The 22,500-nt window shown below is 43.9% G+C and overlaps 1 pseudogene; it reads left to right on the top strand.

The window, feature by feature from the left end:
- The window catches only part of LOC135561717 (protein disulfide-isomerase A2-like), a 27,237-nt pseudogene extending 5,014 nt beyond the window's left edge, over positions 1-22,223 (top strand).
- Positions 22,224-22,500: the final 277 nt, after the last annotated feature.

Raw genomic sequence — 22,500 nt, 5'->3', positions numbered from 1 at the left:
GTGTGTGTGTGTGTGTGTGTGTGTGTGTGTGTGTGTGTGTGTGTGTGTAGATGCTCCGTGGTGTGGTCACTGCCGTCAGTTGGAGCCGGTGTATGTGGAGGCAGCGGGGGTATTGAAGGGAGAGAGAAAGGAGGGAGAGAGCGACGGATACCGTCTGGCTAAAGTGGATGCTGCAGAGGAGAAGGAGCTGGCGGAAGAGTTTGATGTCGGAAGTTTCCCAACCATCAAACTGTTCACCGACGGAGACAGAAACAACCCCGTCGACTTCACTGGTAATAACCTCTAGCCCCTGACCACTGACCTCTGACCTCAAACCCTACTGACCCTAAACCTAACCATCAAACTGTGTGTGTTTTAGGGAAGAGGACAGTGCAGGGTATTGTCCAGTGGTTGAAGAGGCGGTCAGGTCCTAGTGCCGTGGCGTTAGAGACGACTGATGCCGCTTCAGAACACATCAGCCTTCACAACGTTACAGTGCTGGGGTTCTTCACTGTGAGTACCCTGACCCCTGGTCTCCAACCCTAACCCTGACCCCTGGTCTCCAACCCTGACCCTGACCCCTGGTCTCCAACCCTGACCCTGACCCCTGGTCTCCAACCCTGACCCTGACCTCTGGTCTCCAACCCTAAACCTGACCCCTGGTCTCCAACCCTGACCCTGACCCCTGGTCTCCAACCCTGACCCTGACCCTGACCCCTGGTCTCCAACCCTAACCCCGACCCTGACCCCTGGTCTCCAACCCTAACCCTGACCCTGACCCCTGGTCTCCAACCCTAACCCTGACCCCTGGTCTCCAACCCTGACCGCTGGTCTCCAACCCTAACCCTGACTCCTGGTCTCCAACCCTAACCCTGACCCTGACCCCTGGTCTCCAACCCCAACCCTGACCCCTGGTCTCCAACCCTAACCCTGACCCCTGGTCTCCAACCCTGACCGCTGGTCTCCAACCCTAACCCTGACCCCTGGTCTCCTACCCTAACCCTGACCCCTGGTCTCCAACCCCAACCCTGACCCCTGGTCTCCAACCCCAACCCTAACCCTTTGACCTCTAATCCCTGACGTCTGTCTGTCTGTCTAAAGACTATAGTGTCTGTATAGCAGTCTGAACATTAGACTAGAGACTATAGTGTCTGTACAGCAGTCTGAACATTAGACTAGAGACTATAGTGTCTGTACATAGTAATCTACATTAGATTTTATTTTTGATTATTCAGGTTCACCGTCACCATTTCCCAGTTGATTTGAATGTTGTAAATCTCAGTGTAAATCAGTGTAAATCACAGTGTAAATAACAGTGTAAATCCCAGTGTAAATCCCAGTGTAAGAACAGTTTAAAGCCTCAAAAGACGATCCAACTTCAAAGCTGCCAACTCGCTTCCTCTCTTTTATCTCACGCGTCTGACCCTCTTCTCTTATATCTGAACATTTTAAGGCCTACACCAATAGAACGAGCCATCATACCTTCATCATGTCAATACCAACTAAACAGGCCTACACCAATAGAACAATTTAGCATTAACACTGGAGTGATAGATGTGCAAGAAGAGATACTGGGTTGCAAAAGTGCAATAAGATAAATAACAATATGGGGATGAGGTAGTTGGATCGGCTATTTACAGATAGGCTGTGTACAGGTGCAAGCAATGATTGGTAAGCTGCTCTGACAGCTGATGCTTAAAGTTAGAGAGGGAGATATAAGACTCCAGCTTCAGTGATTTTTGCAATTTGTTCCAGTCATTGGCAGCAGAGAACTGGAAGGAAAGGAGGCCAAATGAGGTGTTGGCTTTGGGGGTGACCAATGAAATATACCTGCTGGAGGGCATGCTACGGATTGGTGTTGCTATGGTGACATAAGGCGGGGCTTTACATAGTAAAGACTAAAAGATGACCTGAAGCCAGTGGGTTTGGCAACGAATACGTAGCGAGGGCCAGCCAACGAGAGCATACAGGTCAGAGTGGTGGGTAGTGTATGGGGCTTTGGTGAAAAAACGGCTGGCACTGTGATAGACTGCATCCAATTTGCTGAGTAGCGTGTTGGAGGCCATTTTGTAAATGACATCACCGAATTCAAGGATCGGTAGGATAGTCCGTTTTATGAGGGTATGTTTGGCATCGTGAGTGATTAAAATCACCGTATCGATTCATCCTCTAATCTAACCAAATGTTAGTGCATCGAGTCGTATCGCATCGAAACAAACCGGTTCGATTCATCCTCTAATCTAACCAAATGTTAGTGCATCGAGTCGTATCGCATCGAAACAAACCCTATCGATTCATCCTCTAATCTAACCAAATGTTAGTGCATCGAGTCGTATCGCATCGAAACAAACCGTATCGATCCATCCTCTAATCTAACCAAATGTTAGTGCATCGAGTCGTATCGCATCGAAACAAACCGGTTCGATTCATCCTCTACTCTAACCAAATGTTAGTGCATCGAGTCGTATCGCATCGAAACAAACCCTATCGATTCATCCTCTAATCTAACCAAATGTTAGTGCATCGAGTCGTATCGCATCGAAACAAACCGTATCGATTCATCCTCTAATCTAACCAAATGTTAGTGCATCGAGTCGTATCGCATCGAAACAAACCCTATCGATTCATGCTCTAATCTAACCAAATGTTAGTGCATCGAGTCGCGCAAACCCTCGAAAATCAAACCCTATCGAAACAAACCCTTTCATCCTCTAATCTAACCAAATGTTAGTGCATCGAGTCGATCGCATCGAAACCGGTTCGATTCATCCTCTAATCTAACCAAATGTTAGTGCATTCATCCAAACCGGTCTAATCTAACCAAATGTTAGTGCATCGAGTCGTATCGCAAACCCTGAAACAAACCCTATCGATTCATCCTCTAATCTAACCAAATGTTAGTGCATCGAGTCGTATCGCATCGAAACAAACCGGTTCGATTCATCCTCTAATCTAACCAAATGTTAGTGCATCGAGTCGTATCGCATCGAAACAAACCGGTTCGATTCATCCTCTAATCTAACCAAATGTTAGTGCATCGAGTCGTATCGCATCGAAACAAACCCTATCGATTCATCCTCTAATCTAACCAAATGTTAGTGCATCGAGTCATATCGCATCGAAACAAACCCCTTCGATTCATCCTCTAATCTAACCAAATGTTAGTGCATCGAGTCGTATCGCATCGAAACAAACCCTATCGATTCATCCTCTAATCTAACCAAATGTTAGTGCATCGAGTCGTATCGCATCGAAACAAACCCTTCGATTCATCCTCTAATCTAACCAAATGTTAGTGCATCGAGTCGATTCATCCTCTAATCTAACCAAATGTTAGTGCATCGAAACAAACCCTTCGATTCATCCTCTAATCTAACCAAATGTTAGTGCATCGAGTCGTATCGCATCGAAACAAACCCTATCGATTCATCCTCTAATCTAACCAAATGTTAGTGCATCGAGTCGCATCGAAACAAACCCTATCGATTCATCCTCTAATCTAACCAAATGTTAGTGCATCGAGTCGTATCGCATCGAAACAAACCGGTTCGATTCATCCTCTAATCTAACCAAATGTTAGTGCATCGAGTCGTATCGCATCGAAACAAACCGGTTCGATTCATCCTCTAATCTAACCAAATGTTAGTGCATCGAGTCGTATCGCATCGAAACAAACCCTATCGATTCATCCTCTAATCTAACCAAATGTTAGTGCATCGAGTCGTATCGCATCGAAACAAACCCTATCGATTCATCCTCTAATCTAACCAAATGTTAGTGCATCGAGTCGTATCGCATCGAAACAAACCCTATCGATTCATCCTCTAATCTAACCAAATGTTAGTGCATCGAGTCGTATCGCATCGAAACAAACCCTATCATTCATCCTCTAATCTAACCAAATGTTAGTGCATCGAGTCGTATCGCATCGAAACAAACCGGTTCGATTCATCCTCTAATCTAACCAAATGTTAGTGCATCGAGTCGTATCGCATCGAAACAAACCCTATCGATTCATCCTCTAATCTAACCAAATGTTAGTGCATCGAGTCATATCGCATCGAAAACAAACCCTATCGATTCATCCTCTAATCTAACCAAATGTTAGTGCATCGAGTCGTATCGCATCGAAACAAACCCTATCGATTCATCCTCTAATCTAACCAAATGTTAGTGCATCGAGTCGTATCGCATCGAAACAAACCCTATCGATTCATCCTCTAATCTAACCAAATGTTAGTGCATCGAGTCGTATCGCATCGAAACAAACCCTATCGATTCATCCTCTAATCTAACCAAATGTTAGTGCATCGAGTCGTATCGCATCGAAACAAACCCTATCGATTCATCCTCTAATCTAACCAAATGTTAGTGCATCGAGTCGTATCGCATCGAAACAAACCCTATCGATTCATCCTCTAATCTAACCAAATGTTAGTGCATCGAGTCGTATCGCATCGAAACAAACCCTTCGATTCATCCTCTAATCTAACCAAATGTTAGTGCATCGAGTCGTATCGCATCGAAACAAACCCTATCGATTCATCCTCTAATCTAACCAAATGTTAGTGCATCGAGTCGTAAACCGGTTCGATTCATCCTCTAATCTAACCAAAATGTTAGTGCATCGATCGAAACAAACCGGTTCGATTCATCCTCTAATCTAACCAAATGTTAGTGCATCGAGTCGTATCGCATCGAAACAAACCCTATCGATTCATCCTCTAATCTAACCAAATGTTAGTGCATCGAGTCGTATCGCATCGAAACAAACCCTATCGATTCATCCTCTAATCTAACCAAATGTTAGTGCATCGAGTCGTATCGCATCGAAACAAACCCTATCGATTCATCCTCTAATCTAACCAAATGTTAGTGCATCGAGTCGTATCGCATCGAAACAAACCGGTTCGATTCATCCTCTAATCTAACCAAATGTTAGTGCATCGAGTCGTATCGCCGGTTCGATTCATCCTCTAATCTAACCAAATGAAACAAACCAAACCCTTCGATTCATCCTCTAATCTAACCAAATGTTAGTGCATCGAGTCGTATCGCATCGAAAACAAACCGGTTCGATTCATCCTCTAATCTAACCAAATGTTAGTGCATCGAGTCGTATCGCATCGAAACAAACCGGTTCGATTCATCCTCTAATCTAACCAAATGTTAGTGCATCGAGTCGTATCGCATCGAAACAAACCGGTTCGATTCATCCTCTAATCTAACCAAATGTTAGTGCATCGAGTCGTATCGCATCGAAACAAACCGGTTCGATTCATCCTCTAATCTAACCAAATGTTAGTGCATCGAGTCGTATCGCATCGAAACAAACCCTATCGATTCATCCTCTAATCTAACCAAATGTTAGTGCATCGAGTCGTATCGCATCGAAACAAACCGGTCGATTCATCCTCTAATCTAACCAAATGTTAGTGCATCGAGTCGTATCGCATCGAAACAAACCGGTTCGATTCATCCTCTAATCTAACCAAATGTTAGTGCATCGAGTCGTATCGCATCGAAACAAACCCTATCGATTCATCCTCTAATCTAACCAAATGTTAGTGCATCGAGTATCGATTCATATCGCATCGAAACAAACCCTATCGATTCATCCTCTAATCTAACCAAATGTTAGTGCATCGAGTCGTATCGCATCGAAACAAACCCTATCGATTCATCCTCTAATCTAACCAAATGTTAGTGCATCGAGTCGTATCGCATCGAAACAAACCCTATCGATTCATCCTCTAATCTAACCAAATGTTAGTGCATCGAGTCGTATCGCATCGAAACAAACCCTTCGATTCATCCTCTAATCTAACCAAATGTTAGTGCATCGAAACAAACCCTTCGTCATCCTCTAATCTAACCAAATGTTAGTGCATCGCATCGAAACAAACCGGTTCGATTCATCCTCTAATCTAACCAAATGTTAGTGCATCGAGTCGTAATCGCATGCATCGAGTCATCCTATAACGCATCGAAACAAACCCTTCGATTCATCCTCTAATCTAACCAAATGTTAGTGCATCGAGTCGTATCGCATCGAAACAAACCCTTCGATTCATCCTCTAATCTAACCAAATGTTAGTGCATCGAGTCGTATCGCATCGAAACAAACCGGTTCGATTCATCCTCTAATCTAACCAAATGTTAGTGCATCGAGTCGTATCGCATCGAAACAAACCGGTTCGATTCATCCTCTAATCTAACCAAATGTTAGTGCATCGAGTCGTATCGCATCGAAACAAACCCTATCGATTCATCCTCTAATCTAACCAAATGTTAGTGCATCGAGTCGTATCGCATCGAAACAAACCCTATCGATTCATCCTCTAATCTAACCAAATGTTAGTGCATCGAGTCGTATCGCATCGAAACAAACCCTATCGATTCATCCTCTAATCTAACCAAATGTTAGTGCATCGAGTCGTATCGCATCGAAAACAAACCCTATCGATTCATCCTCTAATCTAACCAAATGTTAGTGCATCGAGTCGTATCAAACCCTATCGATCATCCTCTAAAACAAATGTTAGTGCCGAGTCTATCGATTCATCCTCTAATCTAACCAAATGTTAGTGCATCGAGTCGTATCGCATCGAAACAAAACCTATCGATTCATCCTCTAATCTAACCAAATGTTAGTGCATCGAGTCGTATCGCATCGAAACAAACCCTTCGATTCATCCTCTAATCTAACCAAATGTTAGTGCATCGAGTCGTATCGCATCGAAACAAACCCTATCGATTCATCCTCTAATCTAACCAAATGTTAGTGCATCGAGTCGTATCGCATCGAAACAAAACCGGTTCGATTCATCCTCTAATCTAACCAAATGTTAGTGCATCGAGTCATGCGTAAACAAACCCTATGTCGCATCGAAACAAACCGGTTCGATTCATCCTCTAATCTAACCAAATGTTAGTGCATCGAGTCGTATCGCATCGAAACAAACCCTTCGATTCATCCTCTAATCTAACCAAATGTTAGTGCATCGAGTCGACGCATCGAAACAAACCCTTCGATTCATCCTCTAATCTAATCTAACCAAATGTTATCCTGCTAATCTAACCAAATGTTAGTGCATATCGCATCGAAACAAACCCTATCGATTCATCCTCTAATCTAACCAAATGTTAGTGCATCGAGTCGTATCGCATCGAAACAAACCCTATCGATTCATCCTCTAATCTAACCAAATGTTAGTGCATCGAGTCGTATCGCATCGAAACAAACCGGTTCGATTCATCCTCTAATCTAACCAAATGTTAGTGCATCGAGTCGTATCGCATCGAAACAAACCCTATCGATTCATCCTCTAATCTAACCAAATGTTAGTGCATCGAGTCGTATCGCATCGAAACAAACCCTATCGATTCATCCTCTAATCTAACCAAATGTTAGTGCATCGAGTCGTATCGCATCGAAACAAACCAAATGTTAGTGCATCGAGTTCGATTCATCCTCTAATCTAACCAAATGTTAGTGCATCGAGTCGTATCGCATCGAAACAAACCCTATCGATTCATCCTCTAATCTAACCAAATGTTAGTGCAATGTTAGTGCATCGTTAGTCATCGAGTCGCATCGAAACAAACCGGTTCGATTCATCCTCTAATCTAACCAAATGTTAGTGCATCGAGTCGTATCGCATCGAAACAAACCCTATCGATTCATCCTCTAATCTAACCAAATGTTAGTGCATCGAGTCGTATCGCATCGAAACAAACCGGTTCGATTCATCCTCTAATCTAACCAAATGTTAGTGCATCGAGTCGTATCGCATCGAAACAAACCCTATCGATTCATCCTCTAATCTAACCAAATGTTAGTGCATCGAGTCGTATCGCATCGAAACAAACCCTATCGATTCATCCTCTAATCTAACCAAATGTTAGTGCATCGAGTCGTATCGCATCGAAAACAAACCCTATCGATTCATCCTCTAATCTAACCAAATGTTAGTGCATCGAGTCGTATCGCATCGAAACAAACCCTATCGATTCATCCTCTAATCTAACCAAATGTTAGTGCATCGAGTCGTATCGCATCGAAACAAACCCTATCGATTCATCCTCTAATCTAACCAAATGTTAGTGCATCGAGTCGTATCGCATCGAAACAAACCCTTCGATTCATCCTCTAATCTAACCAAATGTTAGTGCATCGAGTCGTATCGCATCGAAACAAACCCTTCGATTCATCCTCTAATCTAACCAAATGTTAGTGCATCGAGTCGTATCGCATCGAAACAAACCGGTTCGATTCATCCTCTAATCTAACCAAATGTTAGTGCATCGAGTCGTATCGCATCGAAACAAACCGGTTCGATTCATCCTCTAATCTAACCAAATGTTAGTGCATCGAGTCGTATCGCATCGAAAAAAAACCCTTCGATTCATCCTCTAATCTAACCAAATGTTAGTGCATCGAGTCGTATCGCATCGAAACAAACCCTTCGATTCATCCTCTAATCTAACCAAATGTTAGTGCATCGAGTCGTACGCATCGAAACAAACCCTATCGATTCATCCTCTAATCTAACCAAATGTTAGTGCATCGAGTCGTATCGCATCGAAACAAACCCTATCGATTCATCCTCTAATCTAACCAAATGTTAGTGCATCGAGTCGATCGCATCGAAAATCTAACAAACATCGAGTCGTCGAAAACAAACCGGGTCGATTCATCCTCTAATCTAACCAAATGTTAGTGCATCGAGTCGTATCGCATCGAAACAAACCGGTTCGATTCATCCTCTAATCTAACCAAATGTTAGTGCATCGAGTCGTATCGCATCGAAACAAACCCTATCGATTCATCCTCTAATCTAACCAAATGTTAGTGCATCGAGTCGTATCGCATCGAAACAAACCCTATCGATTCATCCTCTAATCTAACCAAATGTTAGTGCATCGAGTCGTATCGCATCGAAACAAACCGGTTTCGATTCATCCTCTAATCTAACCAAATGTTAGTGCATCGAGTCGTATCGCATCGAAACAAACCCTTCGATTCATCCTCTAATCTAACCAAATGTTAGTGCATCGAGTCGTATCGCATCGAAAACAAACCCTATCGATTCATCCTCTAATCTAACCAAATGTTAGTGCATCGAGTCGTATCGCATCGAAACAAACCCTATCGATTCATCCTCTAATCTAACCAAATGTTAGTGCATCGAGTGCATCGAAACAAACCCTCGATTCATCCTCTAATCTAACCAAATGTTAGTGCATCGAGTCGTATCGCATCGAAACAAACCCTATCGATTCATCCTCTAATCTAACCAAATGTTAGTGCATCGAGTCGTATCGCATCGAAACAAACCGTATCGATTCATCCTCTAATCTAACCAAATGTTAGTGCATCGAGTCGTATCGCATCGAAACAAACCCTATCGATTCATCCTCTAATCTAACCAAATGTTAGTGCATTGAGTCGTATCGCATCGAAACAAACCGGTTCGATTCATCCTCTAATCTAACCAAATGTTAGTGCATCGAGTCATATCGCATCGAGCTGACATCGAAACAAACCCTATCGATTCATCCTCTAATCTAACCAAATGTTAGTGCATCGAGTCGTATCGCATCGAAACAAACCGTTCGATTCATCCTCTAATCTAACCAAATGTTAGTGCATCGAGTCGTATCGCATCGAAACAAACCCTATCGATTCATCCACTAATCTAACCAAATGTTAGTGCATCGAGTCGTACGCATCGAAACAAACCCTATCGATTCATCCTCTAATCTAACCAAATGTTAGTGCATCGAGTCGTATCGCATCGAAACAAACCGGTTCGATTCATCCTCTAATCTAACCAAATGTTAGTGCATCGAGTCGTATCGCATCGAAACAAACCGGTTCGATTCATCCTCTAATCTAACCAAATGTTAGTGCATCGAGTCGTATCGCATCGAAACAAACCCTATCGATTCATCCTCTAATCTAACCAAATGTTAGTGCATCGAGTCGTATCGCATCGAAACAAACCGGTTCGATTCATCCTCTAATCTAACCAAATGTTAGTGCATCGAGTCGTATCGCATCGAAACAAACCGGTTCGATTCATCCTCTAATCTAACCAAATGTTAGTGCATCGAGTCGTATCGCATCGAAACAAACCCTATCGATTCATCCTCTAATCTAACCAAATGTTAGTGCATCGAGTCGTATCGCATCGAAACAAACCCTATCGATTCATCCTCTAATCTAACCAAATGTTAGTGCATCGAGTCGTATCGCATCGAAACAAACCGGTTCGATTCATCCTCTAATCTAACCAAATGTTAGTGCATCGAGTCGTTCGATTCATCCTCGCAACCAAATGTTAGTGCATCGAAACAAACCCTATCGATTCATCCTCTAATCTAACCAAATGTTAGTGCATCGAGTCGTATCGCATCGAAACAAACCCTATCGATTCATCCTCTAATCTAACCAAATGTTAGTGCATCGAGTCGTATCGCATCGAAACAAACCGTATCGATTCATCCTCTAATCTAACCAAATGTTAGTGCATCGAGTCGTATCGCATCGAAACAAACCCTATCGATTCATCCTCTAATCTAACCAAATGTTAGTGCATCGAGTCGTATCGCATCGAAACAAACCCTATCGATTCATCCTCTAATCTAACCAAATGTTAGTGCATCGAGTCGTATCGCATCGAAACAAACCGTTCGATTCATCCTCTAATCTAACCAAATGTTAGTGCATCGAGTCGTATCGCATCGAAACAAACCGGTTCGATTCATCCTCTAATCTAACCAAATGTTAGTGCATCGAGTCGTATGCATCGAAACAAACCCTATCGATTCATCCTCTAATCTAACCAAATGTTAGTGCATCGAGTCGTATCGCATCGAAACAAACCGGTTCGATTCATCCTCTAATCTAACCAAATGTTAGTGCATCGAGTCATCGCATCGAAACAAACCGGTTCGATTCATCCTCTAATCTAACCAAATGTTAGTGCATCGAGTCGTATCGCATCGAAACAAACCCTATCGATTCATCCTCTAATCTAACCAAATGTTAGTGCATCGAGTCGTATCGCATCGAAACAAACCGGTTCGATTCATCCTCTAATCTAACCAAATGTTAGTGCATCGAGTCGTATCGCATCGAAACAAACCGGTTCGATTCATCCTCTAATCTAACCAAATGTTAGTGCATCGAGTCGTATCGCAAACCGGTCGAAACAAACCGGTTCGATTCATCCTCTAATCTAACCAAATGTTAGTGCATCGAGTCGTCCTCTAATCTAACCAAATGTTAGCATCGAAACAAAAACCGGTTCGATTCATCCTCTAATCTAACCAAATGTTAGTGCATCGAGTCATATCGCATCGAAACAAACCGGTTCGATTCATCCTCTAATCTAACCAAATGTTAGTGCATCGAGTCGTATCGCATCGAAACAAACCCTATCGATTCATCCTCTAATCTAATTTCAAACTAAATTGAACGTATTGTTCCTGTTTCATATCAGAGCCCATGTGTCTAGTACAGATGTCTGTCTGTCTATCTGTCTGTCTGCTCTATATATAGTCTGTCTGTCTGTCTGTCTGTCTGTCTGTCTGTCTGTCTGTCTGTCTGTCTGTCTGTCTGTCTGTCTGTCTGTCTGTCTGTCTGTCTGTCTGCTCTATATATAATCTGTCTGTCTGTCTGTCTGTCTGCTCTATATATAATCTGTCTGTCTGATCTGTCCACCAGAGTCTGGAGAGTGAGGAGGCCAAGGTGTTCTATAGTGTTGCCATGGAGATGGTTGACATGGTGTTCGGGGTGACAACCAGTCCAGAGGTCTTCCAGAAATATGAAGTAAAGAACAACAGAGTGGTGCTGTTCAAGAAGGTGAGGAGCTCTGACCTCTAACCCCTGACCTCTAACCCCTGACCTCTAACCCCTGACTTCTAATGTGTGTGTGTGTGTGTGTGTGTGTGTGTGTGTGTGTGTGTGTGTGTGTGTGTGTGTGTGTGTGTGTGTGTGTTAGTTTGACGAGGGCAGGGTAGACCTGTCTGTGTCTGAGGAGGAGAAGGTGGGTAAAGAGGAGCTGATTGTCTTCATCAGGACCAACAGTCTGGAGCTGGTCATAGAGTTCAACGAGCAGGTACACACACACACACACACGAACACATACACACATACACATACACATACACACATACACATACACATACACACATACACATACACATACACATACACACATACACACATACACACAGCCTATTGAGTGTGTTGTGTCTGTCTATCCTGCAGAATGCGGATAAGATCTTTGGTTCAAAGGTTCACACCCACACCCTCCTGTTCATCAACTCTACAGTCCAGGAGCAGAAGAGCCTTCTGACTGAATACAGCACCGTGGCCAGGGACTTCAAGGGCAAGGTATTATACTATACACAACTATAGAAATACTGCTATACATTTATATAATGGATGGGTCTAATCCTGATGGGTTAAAACCGCATTCCAGCCGGCGTCTAAATTCTCCACAGCAGAGATGCAACATTGTTTCAATATTCAATCCACTGTCTCTTCAGCCCGGCCAGGCAATTTATAAACTTGATCTCCACTAGTCTTTTAGACTGTCATGTAGTTCTCCACAGCAGAGATGCAACATTGTTTCAATATTCAATCCACTGTCTCTTCAGCCCGGCCAGGCAATTTATAAACTTTGATCTCCACTAGTCTTTTAGACTGTCATTTAGTTCTCCACAGCAGAGATGCAACATTGTTTCAATATTCAATCCACTGTCTCTTCAGCCCGGCCAGGCAATTTATAAACTTGATCTCCACTAGTCTTTTAGACTGTCATTTAGTTCTCCACAGCAGAGATGCAACATTGTTTCAATATTCAAATTCGATCTCCAGTAATTTTTTTATTTTTATCATTTCACCTTTATTTAACCAGGTATTTATATATTATATATATTATATATATATATATATATATATATATATATATATATATATATATATATAACAGTAACCCTTTATTTAACCAGGTAGGCCAGTTGAGAACTAGTTCTCATTTACAACTGTCAATAACACAATAGAAAAAAAAGAAAGCAAATGGCGTGAGGTGGAGGCAATAAAATAATAAATAGGCCATAGTAGTTAAGTAATTACAATTTAGTAGATTAACACTAGAGTGATAGATGAGCAGATGATGATGTGCAAGTAGAGATACTGGTGTGCAAAACGGAAGAAAAGTAAATAAAAACAGTATGGGGATGAGGTAGGTAGATTGGCTATTTCCAGATGGACTATGTACAGCTGCAGTGATCAGTCAGCTGCTCAGGTTTGATATGAACTCCTAACATCTCCAACGGGGCAGTGAATTAAACTGCCTCCTGTCGGCCTAACATCTCCAACGGGGCAGTGAATTAAACTGCCTCCTGTCGGCCTAACATCTCCAACGGGGCAGTGAATTATTTTATTTTACATTTATTTAACTAGGCAAGTCAGTTAAGAACAAATTCTTATTTTCAATGACGGCCTAGGAACTTAACTGCCAATCTGGACCCTCTCTTTCTAAAATTATCTGACAAAGTTGTTGCAACCCCTATTACTAGCGTGTTCAACCTCTCTTTCGTATCGTCTGAGATTCCCAAAGATTGGAAAGCTGCCGCGGTCATCCCCCTCTTCAAAGGGGGTGACACTCTAGACCCAAATTGCTACAGACCTACAGTATATCTATCCTACCCTGTATTTCTAAGGTCTTCGAAAGCCAAGTTTAACAAACAGATTACTGACCATTTCGAATCCCAACATACCTATGCAATCTGGTTTCAGAGCTGGTCATGGGTGCACCTCAGCCACGCTCAAGGTTCTAAACGACATCATAACCGTCAAATCGGAGGGCCTGTTGTCCGGACCACTGGCAGTCTCTATGGGTGTGCCACAGGGTTTAATTCTCGGGCCGACTCTTTTCTCTGTATACATCAATGATGTCTCTCTTGCTGCTGGTGAGTCTCTGATCCACCTCTACGCAGACGACACCATTCTGTATACTTGTGGCCCTTCTTTGGACACTGTGTTAACTAACCTCCAGACGAGCTTCAATGCCATACACCTCTCCTTCCGTGGCCTCCAACTGCTCTTAAACGCAAGTCAAACTAAATGCATGCTTTTCAATCGATCGCTGCCCGCACCTGCTCGCCTGTACAGCATCACTACTCTGGACGGTTTTGACTTAGAATTATGTGGACAACTACAAATACCTGGGTGTCTGGTTAGACTGTAAACTCTCCTTCCAGACTTACATTAAGCATCTCCAATCCAAAATTACATCTAGAATCGGCTTCCTATATCGCAACAGAGCATCCTTCACTCATACTGCCAAACATACCCTCGTAAAACTGACCATCCTACCGATCCTCGACTTCGGTGATGTCATCTATAAAATAGCCTCCAACACTCTACTCAACAAACTGGATGCAGTCTATCACAGTGCCATCCGTTTTGTCACCAAAGCCCCATACACTACCCACCATTGCGACCTGTACGCTCTCGTTGGTTGGCCCTCGCTTCATACTCGTCGCCAAACCCACTGGCTACAGGTTATCTACAAGTCTCTGCTAGGTAAAGCCCCGCCTTATCTCAGCTCACTGGTTACCATAGCAGCACCCACTCGTAGCACGCGCTCCAGCAGGTATATGTCACTGGTCACCCCCAAAGCCAATTCCTCCTTTGGTCGTCTTTCCTTCCAGTTCTCTGCTGCCCATAACTGGAACGAATTGCAAAAATCTCTGAAGCTGGAGACTCACATCTCCCTCAGTAGCTTTAAGCACCAGCTGTCAGAGGAGCTTACAGATCACTGCACCTGTACATAGCCCATCTGTAAACAGCCCATCTATCTACCTACCTCATCCCCATACTGGTATTTATTTATTCTGCTCCTTTGCACCCCAGTATCTCTACCTGCACATTAATCTTCTGCCGATCTACCATTCCAGTGTTTTAATTGCTATATTGTAATTACTTCGCCACCATGGCCTATTTATTTCCTAACTTACCTCATTTACACTCACTGTATATAGACTTTTTGTTTTCTTTTGTTCTATTGTATTATTGACTGTATGTTTTGTTTATTCCATGTGTAACTCTGTGTTGTTGTATGTGTCGAATTGCTACGCTTTATCTTGGCCAGGTCGCAGTTGCAAATGAGAACTTGTTCTCAACTAGTCTACCTGGTTAAATAAAGGTGAAATAAAAATAATTTAAAAAAATATACAGTATACTACTACAGTATTCTACTACACACTACTATACACAGTATACTACTACAGTATTCTACTACACACTACTATATACAGTATACTACTACTACTACTATATACAGTATATAGTACTACAGTATATAGTACTTCTACTACACACTACTATATACAGTATACTACTACTACTACTACTACTACTATATACAATATACTACTACTACACACTACTGTATAAAGTATACAACTACTACACACTGCTATATACAGTACACTACTACTACTATATACAGTACACTACTACTACTATATACAGTATACTACTACTACTATATACAGTACACTACTACTACTATATACAGTACACTACTACTACTATATACAGTACACTACTACTACTATATACAGTATACTACTACTACTATATACAGTATACTACTACTACTATATACAGTACACTACTACTACTACACACCACTATATAAAGTATACTACTACTACTATATACAGTATACTACTACAGTATTCTACTACACACTACTATATACAGTATACTACTACTACATACAGTATACTACTACAGTATTCTACTACACACTACTGTATACAGTATACTACTACTACTACTACTATATACAGTATACTACTACTACACACTGCTATATACAGTACACTACTACTACTACACACCACTATATAAAGTATACTACTACTACTATATACAGTATACTACTACACTACTACACACTACTATATACAGTATACTACTACTACTATATACAGTATACTACTACACTACTACACACTACTATATACAGTATACTACTACTACTATATACAGTATACTACTACACTACTACACACTACTATATACAGTATACTACTATATTCAGTACATTGTTCAGCAGCAGATTGTCATGGTTTTTCAAGGTTTGCCTTGGTATGGGCAATGATGTGTGTGTGTGTGTGTGTGTGTGTGTGTGTGTGTGTGTGTGTGTGTGTGTGTGTGTGTGTGTGTGTGTGTGTGTGTGTGTGTGTGTGTGTGTGTGTGTGTGTGTGTGTGTGTGTGTGTGTGTGTGTGTGTGTGTGCGTGTAGGTATTGTTCATAATTATAGATGTAACGGGACCAGTCAGTCACGTCCTGAAGTACTTCGGTCTTTCCGAGGGCGACGCCCCCGCTGTACGCATCATCAACACCGACACCACCAAGAAGTTCGCTCTGATTGGACAGATAACGGCCACCACACTCCAAACCTTCTGTCAGGGAGTTCTGGACGGAACCGTGAAGGTAAACAACCACCCAACCAATCATATCACTCCTACTACTAGCGCTAGCTAATCACATAACACAAACTGCTAGACTTAGCCAATCACATCACTCCTACTACTAGCGCTAGCTAATCACATAACACATACTGCTAGACTTAGCCAATCACATCACTCCTACTACTAGAGCTAGCCAATCATATCACTCCTACTACAAGCGCTAGCTAATCTCATAACACATACTGCTAGACTTAGCCAATCATATCACTCCTGACCATACTGCCAACGTATCACATCACCCCTACTACTAGAGCTAGCCAATCACATCACTCCTACTACTAGAGCTAGCCAATCACATCACCCCTACTACTAGAGCTAGCCAATCACATCACTCCTACTACTAGAGCTAGCCAATCACATCACTCCTACTACTAGAGCTAGCCAATCACATCACTCCTACTACTAGAGCTTAGCCAATCACATCCTACTACTAGACTACTCACACTCCTACTACTAGAGCTAGCCAATCATATCACTCCTACTACTAGCGCTAGCTAATCACATAACACATACTGCTAGACTTAGCCAATCACTTCACTCCTGACCATACTGCCAACGTATCACATCACCCCTACTACTAGAGCTAGCCAATCACATCACTCCTACTACTAGAGCTAGCCAATCACATCACCCCTACTACTAGAGCTAGCCAATCACATCACTCCTACTACTAGAGCTAGCCAATCACATCACCCCTACTACTAGAGCTAGCCAATCACATCATTCCTACTACTAGACTTAGCCAATCACATCACTCCTACTACTAGAGCTAGTCAATCACATCACTCCTACTACTAGAGCTAGCCAATCACATCACTCCTACTACTAGAGCTAGCCAGTCACATCACTCCTACTACTAGAGCTAGCCAGTCACATCACCCCTACTACTAGAGCTAGCCAATCACATCACTCCTACTGCTAGAGCTAGCCAGTCACATCACTCCTACTGCTAGAGCTAGCCAATCACAATACTCCCACCACTATAGCCAGCCAACCAGTTCACACGTACCCCTACAGCCACACAGGGTGTAAGGTTTAGAGGTCAGGATTAGGGTCTAATTGTCTGTTATGGTTCCAGGCCCACTTTCTCAGTGAGGATGTACCTGAGGACTGGGATAAGGGTCAGGGGTTATGGGTTAGAGGTCAGGGGTTAGAGGTTATGGGTTAGAGGTCAGGGGTTAGAGGTTATGGGTTAGAGGTCAGGGGTTAGAGGTTATGGGTTAGAGGTCAGGGGTTAGAGGTCATGGGTTAGAGGTCAGGGGTTAGAGGTTATGGGTTAGAGGTCAGGGGTTAGAGGTTAGTGGTCAGGGGTTAGAGATCAGAGATTAGTGGTCAAGGGTTAGAGATGAGAGGTTATGGGTTAGAGGTCAGGGGTTAGAGGTTATGGGTTAGAGGTCAGGGGTTAGAGGTTAGAGTATAACTGTGTGTTGTGGTTACAGTCTCACCTGCTGAGCGAGGAGGTACCAGAGGACTGGGATAAAGGACCCGTTAAAGTTCTGGTCGGGAAGAACTTTGAGGCTGTCGCCCTCGACAACAACAAGAATGTCTTCGTAGAGTTCTGTAAGTCAACTATTCCTGTATCAATCATCAGCAGTTCAACTCCCAAGGGGTTAGAGGTTAGTGGTCAGGGGTTAGAGATGAGAGGTGGGGTTAGAGGTTATGGGTTAGAGGTCAGGAGTTCTGTAAGTCAACCATTCCTGAATCAGTCATCAGCAGGTCAACTTCCAAGGCGTGGCTTCCTGTATCAATCATCAGCAGGTCAACTTCCAAGGCGTGGCTTCCTGTATCAATCATCAGCAGGTCAACTTCCAAGGCGTGGCTTCCTGTATCAATCATCAGCAGGTCAACTTCCAAGGCGTGGCTTCCTGTATCAATCATCAGCAGGTCAACTTCCAAGGCGTGGCTTCCTGTATCAATCATCAGCAGGTCAACTTCCAAGGCGTGGCTTCCTGTATCAATCATCAGCAGGTCAACTTCCAAGGCGTGGCTTCCTGTATCAATCATCAGCAGGTCAACTTCCAAGGCGTGGCTTCCTGTATCAATCATCAGCAGGTCAACTTCCAAGGCGTGGCTTCCTGTATCAATCATCAGCAGGTCAACTTCCAAGGCGTGGCTTCCTGTATCAATCATCAGCAGGTCAACTTCCAAGGCGTGGCTTCCTGTATCAATCATCAGCAGGTCAACTTCCAAGGCGTGGCTTCCTGTATCAATCATCAGCAGGTCAACTTCCAAGGCGTGGCTTCCTGTATCAATCATCAGCAGGTCAACTTCCAAGGCGTGGCTTCCTGTATCAATCATCAGCAGTTCAACTTCCAAGGCGTGGCTTCCTGTATCAATCATCAGCAGTTCAACTTCCAAGGCGTGTCTTCCTGTATCAATCATCAGCAGGTCAACTTCCAAGGCGTGGCTTCCTGTATCAATCATCAGCAGGTCAACTTCCAAGGCGTGGCTTCCTGTATCAATCATCAGCAGGTCAACTTCCAAGGCGTGGCTTCCTGTATCAATCATCAGCAGGTCAACTTCCAAGGCGTGGCTTCCTGTATCAATCATCAGCAGGTCAACTTCCAAGGCGTGGCTTCCTGTATCAATCATCAGCAGGTCAACTTCCAAGGCGTGGCTTCCTGTATCAATCATCAGCAGTTCAACTTCCAAGGCGTGGCTTCCTGTATCAATCATCAGCAGTTCAACTTCCAAGGCGTGGCTTCCTGTATCAATCATCAGCAGGTCAACTTCCAAGGCGTGGCTTCCTGTATCAATCATCAGCAGTTCAACTTCCAAGGCGTGTCATAATAAATCCTCTCTGTACTACAGATTACTGCTAAAATAAAGGAAACACTTGAGTAAATGAGGGATACAAAGTATATTGAAAGCAGGTGTGCAGGTGTGGTTCCTGAGTTAATTAAGCATTTAACATCCCATCATGCTTAGGGTCACGTATAAGAATGCTGGGCAGGCCATTATTTTGGCCACCATGGCTCTGCTCCCATAGGATGACAATGCCCCCATCCACAGGGTATGAGTGGTCGCTGAATGATGTAAACCATATGCCATGGCCGCCTCAGTCACCAGAGCTCAACCCAATGGAACACTTACGGTTCTGGAAGGGCGGAGTCAGTGTTTTCCAACGTCAACAAAAAAACTCTTTATTGTGGAAGAATGGTGTCGCATCCCTCCGACAGAGTTCCAGACACCTGTAGAATCCGAGGTGAAGCTGTTTGGCTGGTCGTCTTTATTGTGGAAGAATGGTGTCGCATCCCTCCGACAGAGTTCCAGACACCTGTAGAATCCGAGGTGAAGCTGTTTGGCTGGTCGTCTTTATTGTGGAAGAATGGTGTCGCATCCCTCCGACAGAGGTCCAGACACCTGTAGAATCCGAGGTGAAGCTGTTTGGCTGGTCGTCTTTATTGTGGAAGAATGGTGTCGCATCCCTACGACAGAGTTCCAGACACCTGTAGAATCCGAGGTGAAGCTGTTTGGCTGGTCGTCTTTATTGTGGAAGAATGGTGTCGCATCCCTCCGACAGAGTTCCAGACACCTGTAGAATCCGAGGTGAAGCTGTTTGGCTGGTCGTCTTTATTGTGGAAGAATGGTGTCGCATCCCTCCGACAGAGTTCCAGACACCTGTAGAATCCGAGGTGAAGCTGTTTGGCTGGTCGTCTTTATTGTGGAAGAATGGTGTCGCATCCCTCCGACAGAGTTCCAGACACCTGTAGAATCCGAGGTGAAGCTGTTTGGCTGGTCGTCTTTATTGTGGAAGAATGGTATCGCATCCCTCCGACAGAGTTCCAGACACCTGTAGAATCCGAGGTGAAGCTGTTTGGCTGGTCGTCTTTATTGTGGAAGAATTCCAGACACCTGTGAATCGCATCCCTCCGACAGAGTCCCTCCAGACACCTGTAGAATCCGAGGTGAAGCTGTTTGGCTGGTCGTCTTTATTGTGGAAGAATGGTGTCGCATCCCTCCGACAGAGTTCCAGACACCTGTAGAATCCGAGTGAAGCTGTTTGGCTGGTCGTCTTTATTGTGGAAGAATGGTGTCGCATCCCTCCGACAGAGTTCCAGACACCTGTAGAATCCGAGGTGAAGCTGTTTGGCTGGTCGTCTTTATTGTGGAAGAATGGTGTCGCATCCCTCCGACAGAGTTCCAGACACCTGTAGAATCCGAGGTGAAGCTGTTTGGCTGGTCGTCTTTATTGTGGAAGAATGGTGTCGCATCCCTCCGACAGAGTTCCAGACACCTGTAGAATCCGAGGTGAAGCTGTTTGGCTGGTCGTCTTTATTGTGGAAGAATGGTATCGCATCCCTCCGACAGAGTTCCAGACACCTGTAGAATCCGAGGTGAAGATGTTTGGCTGGTCGTCGTGGTGAAGACTTATTAACACCCATCTTGGTGTTTCCTCTATTTAGCCAGTTCCCTGTCGCTAGTGGTGTTTCCTCTATTTAGCCAGTTCCCTGTCGCTAGTGGTGTTTCCTCTATTTAGCCAGTTACCAGTTCCCTGTCACTAGTGGTGTTTCCTCTATTTAGCCAGTTCCCTGTCGCTAGTGGTGTTTCCTCTATTTAGCAAGTTACCTGTCGCTAGTGGTGTTTCCTCTATTTAGCCAGTTACCTGTCGCTAGTGGTGTTTCCTTTAGTTAGCCAGTTCCCTGTCGCTAGTGGTGTTTCCTCTAGTTAGCCAGTTCCCTGTCGCTAGTGGTGTTTCCTCTAGTTAGCCAGTTCCATGTCGCTAGTGGTGTTTCCTCTATTTAGCCAGTTACCTGTCGCTAGTGGTGTTTCCTCTATTTAGCCAGTTCCCTGTCGCTAGTAGCTAGCTAAGTGTAAGTTGAGCTAGCTAGCGAACGTTAGCTAAAGATAGTGTGCCTGTGTAGATGCCCCATGGTGCGGTCACTGTAAGGAGCTGGCTCCTGTCTGGGAGAAGCTGGCAGAGAAGTACGCTGACCGGGATGACATCATCATTGCCAAGATGGACGCCACGACCAATGAGGTGGAGGGAGTGTCTGTGTCTGGCTTCCCCTACACTACGATACTACCCTGCTGGAGAAGACAGCAAGGTAACCTTTAACCTCTGACCTTAACCTTAACCCTCTGACCCTAAACGAACGAGGTAGAGGGTGTCTATGTCTGGCTTCCCTACGCTATGATACTACCCTGCTGGAGAAGACAGCAAGGTAACCTTTAACCCTTAACCTCTGACCCTGGAGGGAGTCACACACAATCTATAGGAAGGATAGAAAGACTACACTGTCACACCTCTATCACAAACTACACTGTGTGTGTGTGTGTGTGTGTGTGTGTGTGTGTGTGTGTGTGTGTGTGTGTGTGTGTGTGTGTGTGTGTGTGTGTGTGTGTGTGTGTGTGTGTGTGTGTGTGTGTGTGTGTGTGTGTTGGAGAGCAATGAGGAAGAGATTTGAACATCATGATAAAAACCAGTCACACCTGAAAGTCTGTCTACTATAACAATACCCTCTGTCTCTCTCTCTCTCTGTGTGTGTGTGTGTGTGTGTGTGTGTGTGTGTGTGTGTGTGTGTGTGTGTGTGTGTGTGTGTGTGTAGGAGGTAGAGTACAGTGGGACCAGAGACTTGGAGACGTTTGCTATGTTCCTGGACAATGGAGGACAGCTTCCGAAGGTGGAAGAGGAGGATGAGGATAATGAAGAGGAAGAGTGAAGTTGAAGTTGAACTTACCTGACTAATTATGCAAACCCCTCCCACTCTAAGCTCTTCTGACCAATCCCCTGTCACTGTTAATACAAACACCTCCCACTCCAGCTCTCTTGACCAATCCCCTCTCTCCTTCTGACAGGTCACTGATGAGTCATCGCCACCGCCAGCCAATGAGACGTCTAAAGACGAGCTGTAAAGTCAGAGCACCGAACCGATCAAGAGTAGTTTATTGGTTTCTATGGTTTCTCTTGGTTTAATAATAAAGTGATTTGATTCTGAAGTCTGGAGTGGCGAG

The sequence above is a fragment of the Oncorhynchus nerka genome, linkage group LG18 (genome assembly GCF_034236695.1).
Source record: "Oncorhynchus nerka isolate Pitt River linkage group LG18, Oner_Uvic_2.0, whole genome shotgun sequence".
Lineage (NCBI taxonomy): Eukaryota > Metazoa > Chordata > Actinopteri > Salmoniformes > Salmonidae > Oncorhynchus > Oncorhynchus nerka.
This window is presented reverse-complemented; position numbering and strand designations above follow the sequence as displayed.